The sequence below is a fragment of the Taudactylus pleione genome, unplaced genomic scaffold (genome assembly GCF_031769625.1).
Source record: "Taudactylus pleione unplaced genomic scaffold, aTauple2 ptg000652l, whole genome shotgun sequence".
Classification (NCBI taxonomy): domain Eukaryota; kingdom Metazoa; phylum Chordata; class Amphibia; order Anura; family Myobatrachidae; genus Taudactylus; species Taudactylus pleione.
In genome coordinates, this window is record NW_028285054.1 from 2,785,670 (window position 1) to 2,802,965 (window position 17,296).

Below are 17,296 nucleotides of genomic sequence, written 5' to 3' on the forward strand. Positions count from 1 at the left end.
TTGCATGTGATGTGGGTGGAGTGAGATATGTGGATGGGGATAGAGGCAATGATGTGAGGAGAGGGATAGAGGTGAGCGGAATAGCACAAAGCAAGAGTTTGATAGTGGAGCAAGCTTTAAAAAATATATACCAGTAAAACTAATGGATGAGCAATTGTGGGGCACAGTGGCATGAGCAGTGCACATTTATATTTAGGCAGAGTATTCGCTGATAATGCTAAAGGCTATAGAAAATCTAAATAAGCCATTGGCCATTAAAATATAAAGGATGTAGTTATAGTAATGGCCAGTAGATGGCACTGTTAAGCTGTTTTTCTCATTGTAATGACATCACACTGAGATAGATTCCTATGTTAGAGAGCAGGCTGTTTTTCTTGTAGGGCACTATGGTGTGTGTCTGTAATCCCAGTTACTTGGGAGGTTAAGGGTGGAGGAGTGTTTGAGTCCAGGAGTTCTGGTCCGCATTGAGCTATGTTGATTGGGTGTCCACACTAAGTTCAACATCAATATGGTGACTCTGGGGGAGCTCAGACCTACCAGGTTGCTTAAAAAGAGGTGACCCGGCCCAGGTTGGAAACAGAGCAGGTCAAACCCCCTGTGCTTATCAGTAGGGAGATTGCACCTGTGAATAGCCAGTGTAGAGCAGCCTGGACAACAAAGCACAACACAGTTTCTTTATTATGTTGTTTTACTCATTAATTTTTATGATAATTTGATACCAGAGTGGTTAAAAATATTTATTATAATTTGTATATAGAGCAGCATGAACAACACAGCTCCATTGTATCATTACTGTAAGTTTTCTTGTTTTATTTTATTGAGTATTTTTTGTTTCAGAACTGTCATTCTTAGATGATGTGCATCATTTTGTAAGCAAAAATAATGATGAACATTAAAGTTACCCATTTCCCACTGACTATACACAGTAACCCAATTGTTGCTAACTACACAGTTACTATTTAAATAAAGTTTTTTTATCATTTGCCCATGAACATAATACTGTTATTATATAATGTCCAGTATGATGAAATATAAATATTCTTCTAGAATTCTGTAGGCTGTTCCCATACTCGCACATTTACCACTTTTATGGCTTCAGCTTCATGCACATGTCCCTTCAGATCATCAAATAATGACTTCTGCACAGAGTATGTAAGGAGACATGGGTGCTGTTCTTCTTGTGGGCATCAGTAACTTGCCAACCAGTGAAATCATGTAAGTTAGGGATGTTTTGCATGTGATGTGGGTGGAGTGAGATATGTGGATGGGGATAGAGGCAATGATGTGAGGAGAGGGATAGAGGTGAGCGGAATAGCTCAAAGCAAGAGTTAGATAGTGGAATAAGCTTTAAAAAAATATATACCAGTAAAACTAGTGGATGAGCAATTGGGTGGCACAGTGGCATGAGCAGTGCACATTTATATTTAGGCAGAGTATTCGATCATAATGCTAAAGGCTATACAAAATCTAAATAAGCCATTGGCCATTAAAATATAAAGGATGCAGTTATAGTAATGGCCAGTAGATGGCATTGATAAGCTGTTTTTCTCATTGTAATGACATCGCACTGAGAGAGATTCCTATGTTAGAGAGCAGGCTGTTTTCCTTGCCGGGTACTGTGGTGTGTGTCTGTAATCCCAGTTATTTGGGAGGTTGAGGCTGGAAGAATGTTTGAGTCCAGGAGTTCTGGTCCCCATTGAGCTATGTTGATTAGGTGTCCACACTATATTCAGCATCATTATGGTGATTCTGGGGGACCTCAGAGCTACCAGATTGCTTAAAAAGAGGTGAACCGGCCCAGGTTGGAAACAGAGCAGGTCAAACCCCCTGTGCTTATCAGTAGTGGGATTGCACCTGTGAATAGCCAGTGTAGAACAGCCTGGACAACAAAGCACAACACAGTTTCTTTATTATGTTGTTTTACTCATTAATTGTTATGATAATTTGATACCAGAGTGGTAAAAAATATTTATTATAATTTGTATATAGAGCAGCATGAACAACACAGCTCCATTGCATCATTACTGTAAGTTTTCTTGTTTTATATTATTGAGTATTTTTTTTTTCAGAACTGTCATTCTTAGATGATGTGCATCATTTTGTAAGCAAAAATAATGATGAACATTAAAGTTACCCATTTCCCACTGACTATATACAGTAACCCATTTGTTGCTAACTACACAGTTACTATTTAAATAAAGTTTTTTTTTCATTTGCCCATGAACATAGTACTGTTATTATATAATGTCCAGTATGATGAAATATAAATATTCTTCTAGAATTCTGTAGGCTGGTCCCAAACTCGCACATTTACCACTTTTATGGCTCCAGCTTCATGCACATGTCCCATCAGATCATCAAAATAATGACTTCTGCACAGAGTATTTAAGGAGACATGGGTGCTGTTCTTCTTGTGGGCATCAGTAACTTGTCAACCAGTGAAATCATGTTAGTTAGGGATGTTTTGCATGTGATGTGGGTGGAGTGAGATATGTGGATGGGGATAGAGGCAATGATGTGAGGAGAGGGATAGAGTTGAGCGGAATAGCACAAAGCAAGAGTTAGATAGTGGAATAAGCTTTAAAAAATAAATACCAGTAAAATTAATGGATGAGCGATTGTGGGGCACAGTGGCATGAGCAGTGCACATTTATATTTAGGCAGAGTATTTGCTCATAATGCTAAAGGCTATACAAAATCTAAATAAGCCATTGGCCTTTAAAATATAAAGGATGTAGTTATAGTAATGGCCAGTAGATGGCATTGATAAGCTGTTTTTCTCATTGTAATGACATCACACTGAGAGAGATTCCTATGTTAGGGAGCAGGCTGTTTTCCTTGCTGGGCACTGTGGTGTGTGTCTGTGATCCCAGCTACTTGGGAGGTTGAGGCTGGAGGAGTGTTTGAGTCCAGGAGTTCTGGTCCCCATTGAGCTATGTTGATTGGGTGTCCACACTAAATTCAGCATCAATATGGTGACTCTGGGGGAGCTCAGAGCTACCAGGTTGCTTAAAAAGAGGTGACCCGGCCCAGGTTGGAAACAGAGCAGGTCAAACCCCCTGTGCTTATCAGTAGGGAGATTGCACCTGTGAATAGCCAGTGTAGAGCAGCCTGGACAACAAAGCACAACACAGTTTCTTTATTATGTTGTTTTACTCATTAATTTTTATGATAATTTGATACCAGAGTGGTTAAAAATATTTATTATAATTTGTATATAGAGCAGCATGAACAACACAGCTCCATTGTATCATTACTGTAAGTTTTCTTGTGTTATATTATTGAGTATTTTTTTTTTCAGAACTGTCATTCTTAGATGATGTGCATCATTTTGTAAGCAAAAATAATGATTAACATTAAAGTTACCCATTTCCCACTGACTATATACAGTAACCCATTTGTTGCTAACTACACAGTTGCTACTTAAATAAAGCTTTTTTATCATTTGCCCATGAACATAATACTGTTATTATATAATGTCCAGTATGATGAAATATAAATATTCTACTAGAATTCTGTAGGCTGGTCCCATACTCGCACATTTACGACTTTTATGGCTCCAGCTTCATGCACATGTCCCATCAGATCATCAAAATAATGAATTCTGCACAGAGTGTTTAAGGAGACATAGGTGCTGTTCTTCTTGTGGGCATCAGTGACTTGCCAACCAGTGAAATCATGTTAGTTAGGGATGTTTTGCATGTGATGTGGGTGAAGTGAGATATGTGGATGGGGATAGAGGCAATGATGTGAGGAGAGGGATACAGGTAAGCGGAATACCACAAAGCAAGAGTTAGAAAGTGGAACAAGCTTTAAAAATATTTACCTGTAAAACTAACGGATGAGCAATTGTGGGGCACAGTGGCATGAGCAGTGCACATTTATATTTAGGCAGAGAATTCGCTGATAATGCTAAAGGCTATACAAAATCTAAATAAGCCATTGGCCATTAAAATATAAAGGATGTAGTTATAGTAATGGCCAGTAGATGTCATTGATAAGCTGTTTTTCTCATTGTAATGACATCACACTGAGAGAGATTCCTATGTTAGAGAGCAGGCTGTTTTCCTTGCTGGGCACTGTGGTGTGTGTCTGTAATCCCAGCTACTTGGGAGGCTGACGCTGAAGGAGTGTTTGAGTCCAGGAGTTCTGGTCCCCATTGAGCTATGTTGATTGGGTGTCCACACTAAGTTCAGCATCAATATGGTGACTCTGGGGGAGCTCAGAGCTACCAGATTGCTTAAAAAGAGGTGAACCGGCCCAGGTTGGAAACAGAGCAGGTCAAACCCCCTGTGCTTATCAGTAGTGGGATTGCACCTGTGAATAGCCAGTGTAGAGCAGCCTGGACAACAAAGCACAACACAGTTTTTTTATTATGTTGTTTTACTCCTTCATTTTTATGATAATTTGATACCAGAGTGGTTAAAAAATTTTATTATAATTTGTATATAGAGCAGCATGAACAACACAGCTCCATTGTATCATTACTGTAAGTTTTCTTGTTTTATATTATTGAGTATTTTTTTTTCAGAACTGTCATTCTTAGATGATGTGCATTATTTTGTAAGCAAAAATAATGATGAACATTAAAGTTACCCATTTCCCACTGACTATATACAGTAACCCATTTGTTGCTATCTACAGTTACTATTTAAATAAAGGTTTTTTATCATTTGCCCATGAACATAATACTGTTATTATATAATGTCCAGTATGATGAAATATAAATAATCTACTAGAATTCTTTAGGCTGGTCCCATACTCGCACATTTACCACTTTTATGGCTCCTGCTTCATGCACATGTCCCATCAGATCATCAAAATAATGACTTCTGCACAGAGTGTTTAAGGAGACATAGGTGCTGTTCTTCTTGTTGGCATCAGTGACTTGCCAACCAGTGAAATCATGTTAGTTAGGGATGTTTTGCATGTGATGTGGGTGGAGTGAGATATGTGGATGGGGATAGAGGCAATGATGTGAGGAGAGGGAAAGAGGTGAGCGGAATAGCACAAAGCAAGACTTAGATAGTGGAATAAGCTTTAAAAAATATATACCAGTAAAACTAATGGATGAGCGATTGTGGGGCACAGTGGCATGAGCAGTGCACATTTATATTTAGGCAGAGTATTCGCTCATAATGCAAAAGGCTATACAAAATCTAAATAAGCCATTGGCCATTAAAATATAAAGGATGTAGTTATAGTAATGGCCAGTAGATGGCATTGATAAGCTGTTTTTCTCATTGTAATGACATCACACTGAGAGAGATTCCTATGTTAGAGAGCAGGCTGTTTTTGTTGCCGGGCACTGTGGTGTGTGTCTGTAATCCCAGCTGTTTGGGAGGCTGAGGCTGAAAGAGTGTTTGAGTCCAGGAGTTCTGGTCCCCATTGAGCTATGTTGATTGGATGTCCACACTAAGTTCAGCATCAATATGGTGACTCTGGGGGAGCTCAGAGCTACCAGGTTGCTTAAAAAGAGGTGACCCGACCCAGGTTGGAAACAGAGCAGGTCAAACCCCCTGTGCTTATCAGTAGTGGGATTGCACCCGTGAATAGCCAGTGTAGAGCAGCCTGGAAAACAAAGAATAACACAGTTTCTTTATTATGTTGTTTTACTCATTAATTTTTATGATAATTTGATACCAGAGTGGTTAAAAATATTTATTATAATTTGTATATAGAGCAGCATGAACAACACAGCTCCATTGTATCATTACTGTAAGTTTTCTTGTGTTATATTATTGAGTATTTTTTTTTTCAGAACTTTCATTCTTAGATGATGTGCATCATTTTGTAAGCAAAAATAATGATGAACATTAAAGTTACCCATTTCCCACTGACTATATACAGTAACCCATTTGTTGCTAACTACACAGTTACTATTTAAATAAAGTTTTTTTATCATCTGCCCATGAACATAATACTGTTATTATATAATGTCCAGTATGATGAAATATAAATATTCTACTAGAATTCTGTTGGCTGGTCCCATACTCGCACATTTACGACTTTTATGGCTCCAGCTTCATGCACATGTCCCATCAGATCATCAAATTAATGACTTCTGCACAGAGTGTTTAAGGAGACATAGGTTCTGTTCTTCTTGTGGGCAACAGTGACTTGCCAACCAGTGAAATCATGTTAGTTAGGGATGTTTTGCATGTGATGTGGGTGGAGTGAGATATGTGGATGGGGATAGAGGCAATGATGTGAGGAGAGGGATACAGGTAAGCGGAATACCACAAAGCAAGAGTTAGAAAGTGGAACAAGCTTTAAAAATATTTACCTGTAAAACTAACGGATGAGCAATTGTGGGGCACAGTGGCATGAGCAGTGCACATTTATATTTAGGCAGAGTATTCGCTGATAATGCTAAAGGCTATACAAAATCTAAATAAGCCATTGGCCATTAAAATATAAAGGATGTAGTTATAGTAATGGCCAGTAGATGTCATTGATAAGCTGTTTTTCTCATTGTAATGACATCACACTGAGAGAGATTCCTATGTTAGAGAGCAGGCTGTTTTCCTTGCTGGGCACTGTGGTGTGTGTCTGTAATCCCAGCTACTTGGGAGGCTGAGGCTGAAGGAGTGTTTGAGTCCAGGAGTTCTGGTCCCCATTGAGCTATGTTGATTGGGTGTCCACACTAAGTTCAGCATCAATATGGTGACTCTGGGGGAGCTCAGAGCTACCAGGTTGCTTAAAAAGAGGTGACCCGGCCCAGGTTGGAAACAGAGCAGGTCAAACCCCCCTGTGCTTATCAGTAGTGGGATTGCACCTGTGAATAGCCAGTGTAGAGCAGCCTGGACAACACAACACAGTTTCTTTATTATGTTGTTTTACTCATTAATTTTTATGATAATTTGATACCAGCGTGGTAAAAAATATTTATTATAATTTGTATATAGAGCAGCATGAACAACACAGCTCCATTGTATCATTACTGTAAGTTTTCTTGTTTTATATTATTGAGTATTTTTTTTTTCAGAACTGTCATTCTTAGATGATGTGCATCATTTTGTAAGGAAAAATAATGATGAACATTAAAGTTACCCATTTCCCACTGACTATATACAGTAACCCATTTGTTGCTAACTACACAGTTACTATTTAAATAAAGTTTTTTTATCATCTGCCCATGAACATAATACTGTTATTATATAATGTCCAGTATGATGAAATATAAATATTCTACTAGAATTCTGTAGGCTGTTCTCATACTCGCACATTTACCACTTTTATGGCTCCAGCTTCATGCACATGTCCCATCAGATCATCAAAATAATGACTTCTGCACAGAGTATTTAAGGAGACATGGGTGCTGTTTTTCTTGTGGGCATCAGTGACTTACCAACCAGTGAAATCATGTTAGTTAGGGATGTTTTGCATGTGATGTGGTTGGAGTGAGATATGTGGATGGGGATAGAGGCAATGATGTGAGGAGAGGGATAGAGGTGAGCGGAACAGCACAAAGCAAGAGTTAGATAGTGGAATAAGCTTTAAAAAATATATACCAGTAAAACTAATGGATGAGCGATTGTTGGTCACAGTGGCATGAGCAGTGCACATTTATATTTAGGCAGAGTATTCGCTCATAATGCAAAAGGCTATACAAAATCTAAATAAGCCATTGGCCATTAAAATATAAAGGATGTAGTTATAGTAATGGCCAGTAGATGGCACTGTTAAGCTGTTTTTCTCATTGTAATGACATCACACTGAGAGAGATTCCTATGTTAGAGAGCAGGCTGTTTTACTTGCTGGGCACTGTGGTGTGTGTCTGTAATCCCAGCTACTTGGGAGGTTAAGGGTGGAGGAGTGTTTGAGTCCAGGAATTCTGGTCCCCATTGAGCTATGTTGATAGGGTGTCCACACTAAGTTCAGCATCAATATGGTGACTCTGGGGGGGCTCAGAGCTACCAGGTTGCTTAAAAAGAGGTGAACCGGTCCAGGTTGGAAACAGAGCAGGTCAAACCCCCTGTGCTTATCAGTAGTGGGATTGCACCTGTGAATAGCCAGTGTAGAGCAGCCTGGACAACAAAGCACAACACAGTTTCTTTATTATGTTGTTTTACTCATTCATTTTTATGATAATTTGATACCAGAGTGGTTAAAAATATTTATTATAATTTGTATATAGAGCAGCATGAACAACACAGCTCCATTGTATCATTACTGTAAGTTTTCTTGTTTTATATTATTGAGTATTTTTTTTTTCAGAACTGTCATTCTTAGATGATGTGCATTATTTTGTAAGCAAAAATAATGATGAACATTAAAGTTACCCATTTCCCACTGACTATATACAGTAACCCATTTGTTGCTATCTACAGTTACTATTTAAATAAAGGTTTTTTATCATTTGCCCATGAACATAATACTGTTATTATATAATGTCCAGTATGATGAAATATAAATATTCTACTAGAATTCTTTAGGCTGGTCCCATACGCGCATGTTTACCACTTTTATGGCTCCTGCTTCATGCACATGTCCCATCAGATCATCAAAATAATGACTTCTGCAGAGAGTGTTTAAGGAGACATAGGTGCTATTCTTCTTGTTGGCATCAGTGACTTGCCAACCAGTGAAATCATGTTAGTTAGGGATGTTTTGCATGTGATGTGGGTGGAGTGAGATATGTGGATGGGGATAGAGGCAATGATGTGAGGAGAGGGATAGAGGTGAGCGGAATAGCACAAAGCAAGAGTTAGATAGTGGAATAAGCTTTAAAAAATATATACCAGTAAAACTAATGGATGAGCGATTGTGGGGCACAGTGGCATGAGCAGTGCACATTTATATTTAGGCAGAGTATTCGCTCATAATGCAAAAGGCTATACAAAATCTAAATAAGCCATTGGCCATTAAAATATAAAGGATGTAGTTATAGTAATGGCCAGTAGATGGCATTGATAAGCTGTTTTTCTCATTGTAATGACATCACACTGAGAGAGATTCCTATGTTAGAGAGCAGGCTGTTTTTGTTGCCGGGCACTGTGGTGTGTGTCTGTAATCCCAGCTGTTAGGGAGGCTGAGGCTGAAAGAGTGTTTGAGTCCAGGAGTTCTGGTCCCCATTGAGCTATGTTGATTGGGTGTCCACACTAAGTTCAGCATCAATATGGTGACTCTGGGGGAGCTCAGAGCTACCAGGTTGCTTAAAAAGAGGTGACCCGGCCCAGGTTGGAAACAGAGCAGGTCAAACCCCCTGTGCTTATCAGTAGTGGGATTGCACCCGTGAATAGCCAGTGTAGAGCAGCCTGGACAACAAAGCACAACACAGTTTCTTTATTATGTTGTTTTACTCATTAATTTTTATGATAATTTGATACCAGAGTGGTTAAAAATATTTATTATAATTTGTATATAGAGCAGCATGAACAACACAGCTCCATTGTATCATTACTGTAAGTTTTCTTGTGTTATATTATTGAGTATTTTTTTTTCAGAACTTTCATTCTTAGATGATGTGCATCATTTTGTAAGCAAAAATAATGATGAACATTAAAGTTACCCATTTCCCACTGACTATATACAGTAACCCATTTGTTGCTAACTACACAGTTACTATTTAAATAAAGTTTTTTTTATCATTTGCCCATGAACATAATACTGTTATTATATAATGTCCAGTATGATGAAATATAAATATTCTACTAGAATTCTGTAGGCTGGTCTCATACTCGCACATTTACCACTTTTATGGCTCCAGCTTCATGCACATGTCCCATCAGATCATCAAAATAATGACTTCTGCACAGAGTATTTAAGGAGACATGGGTGCTGTTTTTCTTGTGGGCATCAGTGACTTACCAACCAGTGAAATCATGTTAGTTAGGGATGTTTTGCATGTGATGTGGTTGGAGTGAGATATGTGGATGGGGATAGAGGCAATGATGTGAGGAGAGGGATAGAGGTGAGCGGAACAGCAAAAAGCAAGAGTTAGATAGTGGAATAAGCTTTAAAAAATATATACCAGTAAAACTAATGGATGAGCGATTGTTGGTCACAGTGGCATGAGCAGTGCACATTTATATTTAGGCAGAGTATTCGCTCATAATGCAAAAGGCTATACAAAATCTAAATAAGCCATTGGCCATTAAAATATAAAGGATGTAGTTATAGTAATGGCCAGTAGATGGCATTGATAAGCTGTTTTTCTCATTGTAATGACATCACACTGAGAGAGATTCCTATGTTAGAGAGCAGGCTGTTTTCATTGCCAGGCACTGTGGTGTGTGTCTGTAATCCCATTTACTTGGGAAGCTGAGGTTGGAGGAGTGTTTGAGTCCAGGAGTTCTGGTCCCCATTGAGCTATATTGATTGGGTGTCCACACTAAGTTCAGCATCAATATGGTGACTCTGGGGGAGCTCAGAGCTACCAGGTTGCTTAAAAAGAGGTGAACCGGCCCAGGTTGGAAACAGAGCAGGTCAAACCCCCTGTGCTTATCAGTAGTGGGATTGAACCTGTGAATAGCCAGTGTAGAGCAGCCTGGACAACAAAGCACAACACAGTTTCTTTATTATGTTGTTTTACTCATTCATTTTTATGATAATTTGATACCAGAGTGGTTAAAAATATTCATTATAATTTGTATATAGAGCAGCATGAACAACACAGCTCCATTGTATCATTACTGTAAGTTTTCTTGTTTTATATTATTGAGTTTTTTTTTTTTCAGAACTGTGATTCTTAGATGATGTGCATCATTTTGTAAGCAAAAATAATGATGAACATTAAACTTACCCATTTCCCACTGACTATATACAGTAACCCATTTGCTGCTATCTACAGTTCCTATTTAAATAAAGTTTTTTTATCATTTGCCCATGAACATAATACTGTTATTATATAATGTCCAGTATGATGAAATATAAATATTCTACTAGAATTCTGTAGGCTGGTCCCATACTCGCACATTTACCACTTTTATGGCTCCAGCTTCATGCACATGTCCCATCAGATCATCAAAATAATGACTTCTGCACAAAGTGTTTAAGGAGACATGGGTGCTGTTTTTCTTGTGGGCATCAGTGACTTACCAACCAGTGAAATCATGTTAGTTAGGGATGTTTTGCATGTGATGTGGTTGGAGTGAGATATGTGGATGGGGATAGAGGCAATGATGTGAGGAGAGGGATAGAGGTGAGCGGAATAGCACAAAGCAAGAGTTGGATAGTGGAATAAGCTTTAAAAAATATATACCAGTAAAACTAATGGATGAGCGATTGTGGGGCACAGTGGCATGAGCAGTGCACATTTATATTTAGGCAGAGTATTCGCTCATAATGCAAAAGGCTATACAAAATCTAAATAAGCCATTGGCCATTAAAATATAAAGGATGTAGTTATAGTAATGGCCAGTAGATGGCATTGATAAGCTGTTTTTCTCATTGTAATGACATCACACTGAGAGAGATTCCTATGTTAGAGAGCAGGCTGTTTTCGTTGCCGGGCACTGTAGTGTGTGTCTGTAATCCCAGTTACTTGGGAGGCTGAGGCTGGAGGAGTGTTTGAGTCCAGGAGTTCTGGTCCCCATTGAGCTATGTTGATTGGGTGTCCACACTAAGTTCAGCATCAATATGGTGACTCTGGGGGAGCTCAGAGCTACCAGGTTGCTTAAAAAGAGGTGAACCGGCCCAGGTTGGAAACAGAGCAGGTCAAACCCCCTGTGCTTATCAGTAGTGGGATTGCACCTGTGAATAGCCAGTGTAGAGCAGCCTGGACAACAAAGCACAACACAGTTTCTTTATTATGTTGTTTTACTCATTCATTTTTATGATAATTTGATACCAGAGTGGTTAAAAATATTTATTATAATTTGTATATAGAGCAGCATGAACAACACAGCTCCATTGTATCATTACTGTAAGTTTTCTTGTTTTATATTATTGAGTATTTTTTTTTTCAGAACTGTCATTCTTAGATGATGTGCATCATTTTGTAAGCAAAATAATGATGAACATTAAAGTTACCCATTTCCCACTGACTATATACAGTAACCCATTTGTTGCTATCTACAGTTACTATTTAAATAAAGGTTTTTTATCATTTGCCCATGAACATAATACTGTTATTATATAATGTCCAGTATGATGAAATATAAATATTCTACTAGAATTCTGTAGGCTGGTCCCATACTCGCACATTTACCACTTTTATGGCTCCAGCTTCATGCACATGTCCCATCAGATCATCAAAATAATGACTTCTGCATAGAGTGTTTAAGGAGACATGGGTGCTGTTTTTCTTGTGGGCATCAGTGACTTACCAACCAGTGAAATCATGTTAGTTAGGGATGTTTTGCATGTGATGTGGTTGGAGTGAGATATGTGGATGGGGATAGAGGCAATGATGTGAGGAGAGGGATAGAGGTGAGCGGAATAGCACAAAGCAAGAGTTGGATAGTGGAATAAGCTTTAAAAAATATATACCAGTAAAACTAATGGATGAGCGATTGTGGGGCACAGTGGCATGAGCAGTGCACATTTATATTTAGGCAGAGTATTCGCTCATAATGCAAAAGGCTATACAAAATCTAAATAAGCCATTGGCCATTAAAATATAAAGGATGTAGTTATAGTAATGGCCAGTAGATGGCATTGATAAGCTGTTTTTCTCATTGTAATGACATCACACTGAGAGAGATTCCTATGTTAGAGAGCAGGCTGTTTTCGTTGCCGGGCACTGTGGTGTGTGTCTGTAATCCCAGTTTCTTGGGAGGCTGAGGCTGGAGGAGTGTTTGAGTCCAGGAGTTCTGGTCCCCATTGAGCTATGTTGATTGGGTGTCCACACTAAGTTCAGCATCAATATGGTGACTCTGGGGGAGCTCAGAGCTACCAGGTTGCTTAAAAAGAGGTGAACCGGCACAGGTTGGAAACAGAGCAGGTCAAACCCCCTGTGCTTATCAGTAGTGGGATTGCACCTGTGAATAGCCAGTGTAGAACAGCCTGGACAACAAAGCACAACACAGTTTCTTTATTATGTTGTTTTACTCATTCATTTTTATGATAATTTGATACCAGAGTGGTTAAAAATATTTATTATAATTTGTATATAGAGCAGCATGAACAACACAGCTCCATTGTATCATTACTGTAAGTTTTCTTGTTTTATATTATTGAGTATTTTTTTTTTCAGAACTGTCATTCTTAGATGATGTGCATTATTTTGTAAGCAAAAATAATGATGAACATTAAAGTTACCCATTTCCCACTGACTATATACAGTAACCCATTTGTTGCTATCTACAGTTACTATTTAAATAAAGTTTTTTTATCATTTGCCCATGAACATAATACTGTTATTATATAATGTCCAGTATGATGAAATATAAATATTCTACTAGAATTCTTTAGGCTGGTCCCATACTCGCACATTTACCACTTTTATGGCTCCTGCTTCATGCACATGTCCCATCAGATCATCAAAATAATGACTTCTGCACAGAGTGTTTAAGGAGACATAGGTGCTGTTCTTCTTGTTGGCATCAGTGACTTGCCAACCAGTGAAATCATGTTAGTTAGGGATGTTTTGCATGTGATGTGGGTGGAGTGAGATATGTGGATGGGGATAGAGGCAATGATGTGAGGAGAGGGATAGAGGTGAGCGGAATAGCACAAAGCAAGAGTTAGATAGTGGAATAAGCTTTAAAAAATATATACCAGTAAAACTAATGGATGAGCGATTGAGGTGCACAGTGGCATGAGCAGTGCACATTTATATTTAGGCAGAGTATTCGCTCATAATGCAAAAGGCTATACAAAATCTAAATAAGCCATTGGCCATTAAAATATAATGGATGTACTTATAGTAATGGCCAGTAGATGGCATTGATAAGCTGTTTTTCTCATTGTAATGACATCACACTGAGAGAGATTCCTATGTTAGAGAGCAGGCTGTTTTCCTTGCTGGGCACTGTGGTGTGTGTCTGTAATCCCAGCTGTTTGGGAGGCTGAGGCTGAAGGAGTGTTTGAGTCCAGGAGTTCTGGTCCCCATTGAGCTATGTTGATTGGGTGTCCACACTAAGTTCAGCATCAATATGGTGAATCTGGGGGAGCTCAGAGCTACCAGGTTGCTTAAAAAGAGGTGACCCGGCCCAGGTTGGAAACAGAGCAGGTCAAACCCCCTGTGCTTATCAGTAGTGGGATTGCACCCGTGAATAGCCAGTGTAGAGCAGCCTGGACAACAAAGCACAACACAGTTTCTTTATTATGTTGTTTTACTCATTAATTTTTATGATAATTTGATACCAGAGTGGTTAAAAATATTTATTATAATTTGTATATAGAGCAGCATGAACAACACAGCTCCATTGTATCATTACTGTAAGTTTTCTTGCGTTATATTATTGAGTATTTTTTTTCAGAACTTTCATTCTTAGATGATGTGCATCATTTTGTAAGTAAAAATAATGATGAACATTAAAGTTACCCATTTCCCACTGACTATATACAGTAACCCATTTGTTGCTAACTACACAGTTACTATTTAAATAAAGTTTTTTTATCATTTGCCCATGAACATAATACTGTTATTATATAATGTCCAGTATGATGAAATATAAATATTCTACTCGAATTCTGTAGGCTGGTCCCATACTCGCACATTTACCACTTTTATGGCTCCAGCTTCATGCACATGTCCCATCAGATCATCAAAATGATGACTTCTGCACAGAGTATTTAAGGAGACATGGGTGCTGTTTTTCTTGTGGGCATCAGTGACTTACCAACCAGTGAAATCATGTTAGTTAGGGATGTTTTGCATGTGATGTGGTTGGAGTGAGATATGTGGATGGGGATAGAGGCAATGATGTGAGGAGAGGGATAGAGGTGAGCGGAATAGCACAAAGCAAGAGTTAGATAGTGGAATAAGCTTTAAAAAATATATACCAGTAAAACTAATGGATGAGCGATTGTTGGTCACAGTGGCATGAGCAGTGCACATTTATATTTAGGCAGAGTATTCGCTCATAATGCAAAAGCCTATACAAAATCTAAATAAGCCATTGGCCATTAAAATATAAAGGATGTAGTTATAGTAATGGCCAGTAGATGGCATTGATAAGCTGTTTTTCTCATTGTAATGACATCACACTGAGAGAGATTCCTATGTTAGAGAGCAGGCTGTTTTCATTGCCAGGCACTGTGGTGTGTGTCTGTAATCCCAGTTACTTGGGAGGCTGAGGTTGGAGGAGTGTTTGAGTCCAGGAGTTCTGGTCCCCATTGAGCTATGTTGATTGGGTGTCCACACTAAGTTCTGCATCAATATGGTGACTCTGGGGGAGCTCAGAGCTACCAGGTTGCTTAAAAAGAGGTGAACCGGCCCAGGTTGGAAACAGAGCAGGTCAAACCCCCTGTGCTTATCAGTAGTGGGATTGCACCTGTGAATAGCCAGTGTAGAACAGCCTGGACAACAAAGCACAACACAGTTTCTTTATTATGTTGTTTTACTCATTCATTTTTATGATAATTTGATACCAGAGTGGTTAAAAATATTTATTATAATTTGTATATAGAGCAGCATGAACAACACAGCTCCATTGTATCATTACTGTAAGTTTTCTTGTTTTATATTATTGAGTATTTTTTTTTTCAGAACTGTCATTCTTAGATGATGTGCATTATTTTGTAAGCAAAAATAATGATGAACATTAAAGTTACCCATTTCCCACTGACTATATACAGTAACCCATTTGTTGCTATCTACAGTTACTATTTAAATAAAGTTTTTTTATCATTTGCCCATGAACATAATACTGTTATTATATAATGTCCAGTATGATGAAATATAAATATTCTACTAGAATTCTGTAGGCTGGTCCCATACTCGCACATTTACCACTTTTATGGCTCCAGCTTCATGCACATGTCCCATCAGATCATCAAAATAATAACTTCTGCACAGAGTGTTTAAGGAGACATGGGTGCTGTTTTTCTTGTGGGCATCAGTGACTTACCAACCAGTGAAATCATGTTAGTTAGGGATGTTTTGCATGTGATCTGGTTGGAGTGAGATATGTGGATGGGGATAGAGGCAATGATGTGAGGAGAGGGATAGAGGTGAGCGGAATAGCACAAAGCAAGAGTTGGATAGTGGAATAAGCTTTAAAAAATATATACCAGTAAAACTAATGGATGAGCGATTGTGGGGCACAGTGGCATGAGCAGTGCACATTTATATTTAGGCAGAGTATTCGCTCATAATGCAAAAGGCTATACAAAATCTAAATAAGCCATTGGCCATTAAAATATAAAGGATGTAGTTATAGTAATGGCCAGTAGATGGCATTGATAAGCTGTTTTTCTCATTGTAATGACATCACACTGAGAGAGATTCCTATGTTAGAGAGCAGGCTGTTTTCATTGCCGGGCACTGTAGTGTGTGTCTGTAATCCCAGTTACTTGGGAGGCTGAGGCTGGAGGAGTGTTTGAGTCCAGGAGTTCTGGTCCCCATTGAGCTATGTTGATTGGGTGTCCACACTAAGTTCAGCATCAATATGGTGACTCTGGGGGAGCTCAGAGCTACCAGGTTGCTTAAAAAGAGGTGAACCGGCCCAGGTTGGAAACAGAGCAGGTCAAACCCCCTGTGCTTATCAGTAGTGGGATTGCACCTGTGAATAGCCAGTGTAGAGCAGCCTGGACAACAAAGCACAACACAGTTTCTTTATTATGTTGTTTTACTCATTCATTTTTATGATAATTTGATACCAGAGTGGTTAAAAATATTTATTATAATTTGTATATAGAGCAGCATGAACAACACAGCTCCATTGTATCATTACTGTAAGTTTTCTTGTTTTATATTATTGAGTATTTTTTTTTTCAGAACTGTCATTCTTAGATGATGTGCATCATTTTGTAAGCAAAAATAATGATGAACATTAAAGTTACCCATTTCCCACTGACTATATACAGTAACCCATTTGTTGCTATCTACAGTTACTATTTAAATAAAGGTTTTTTATCATTTGCCCATGAACATAATACTGTTATTATATAATGTCCAGTATGATGAAATATAAATATTCTACTAGAATTCTGTAGGCTGGTCCCATACTCGCACATTTACCACTTTTATGGCTCCAGCTTCATGCACATGTCCCATCAGATCATCAAAATAATGACTTCTGCACAGAGTGTTTAAGGAGACATGGGTGCTGTTTTTCTTGTGGGCATCAGTGACTTACCAACCAGTGAAATCATGTTAGTTAGGGATGTTTTGCATGTGATGTGGTTGGAGTGAGATATGTGGATGGGGATAGAGGCAATGATGTGAGGAGAGGGATAGAGG

At 38.5% G+C, this 17,296-nt stretch overlaps 14 non-coding genes across 14 annotated transcripts; all 14 read left to right on the top strand.

Annotated features, from left to right (window-relative positions):
• Positions 1-379: 379 nt before the first annotated feature.
• LOC148478775 (signal recognition particle RNA) lies at positions 380-676 on the top strand. The gene has a single exon (XR_015872369.1).
• Positions 677-1,608: 932 nt separating this feature from the next.
• LOC148478776 (signal recognition particle RNA) lies at positions 1,609-1,908 on the top strand. The gene has a single exon (XR_015872321.1).
• A 932-nt stretch (positions 1,909-2,840) lies between these two features.
• On the top strand, positions 2,841-3,140 carry LOC148478777 (signal recognition particle RNA). Its single transcript, XR_015872293.1, has one exon.
• Positions 3,141-4,071: 931 nt separating this feature from the next.
• LOC148478778 (signal recognition particle RNA) lies at positions 4,072-4,371 on the top strand. The gene has a single exon (XR_015872050.1).
• A 929-nt stretch (positions 4,372-5,300) lies between these two features.
• Positions 5,301-5,600, top strand: LOC148478779 (signal recognition particle RNA). Its single transcript, XR_015872290.1, has one exon.
• A 931-nt stretch (positions 5,601-6,531) lies between these two features.
• LOC148478780 (signal recognition particle RNA) lies at positions 6,532-6,827 on the top strand. The gene has a single exon (XR_015872240.1).
• Positions 6,828-7,759: 932 nt separating this feature from the next.
• Positions 7,760-8,059, top strand: LOC148478781 (signal recognition particle RNA). Its single transcript, XR_015872271.1, has one exon.
• Positions 8,060-8,989: 930 nt separating this feature from the next.
• Positions 8,990-9,289, top strand: LOC148478782 (signal recognition particle RNA). Its single transcript, XR_015872161.1, has one exon.
• Positions 9,290-10,221: 932 nt separating this feature from the next.
• On the top strand, positions 10,222-10,521 carry LOC148478783 (signal recognition particle RNA). Its single transcript, XR_015872270.1, has one exon.
• A 930-nt stretch (positions 10,522-11,451) lies between these two features.
• Positions 11,452-11,751, top strand: LOC148478784 (signal recognition particle RNA). Its single transcript, XR_015872109.1, has one exon.
• A 929-nt stretch (positions 11,752-12,680) lies between these two features.
• LOC148478785 (signal recognition particle RNA) lies at positions 12,681-12,980 on the top strand. Its single transcript, XR_015872036.1, has one exon.
• Positions 12,981-13,910: 930 nt separating this feature from the next.
• On the top strand, positions 13,911-14,210 carry LOC148478786 (signal recognition particle RNA). Its single transcript, XR_015872146.1, has one exon.
• A 930-nt stretch (positions 14,211-15,140) lies between these two features.
• On the top strand, positions 15,141-15,440 carry LOC148478787 (signal recognition particle RNA). The gene has a single exon (XR_015872062.1).
• A 930-nt stretch (positions 15,441-16,370) lies between these two features.
• Positions 16,371-16,670, top strand: LOC148478788 (signal recognition particle RNA). The gene has a single exon (XR_015872120.1).
• The last annotated feature ends 626 nt before the right edge of the window (positions 16,671-17,296 follow it).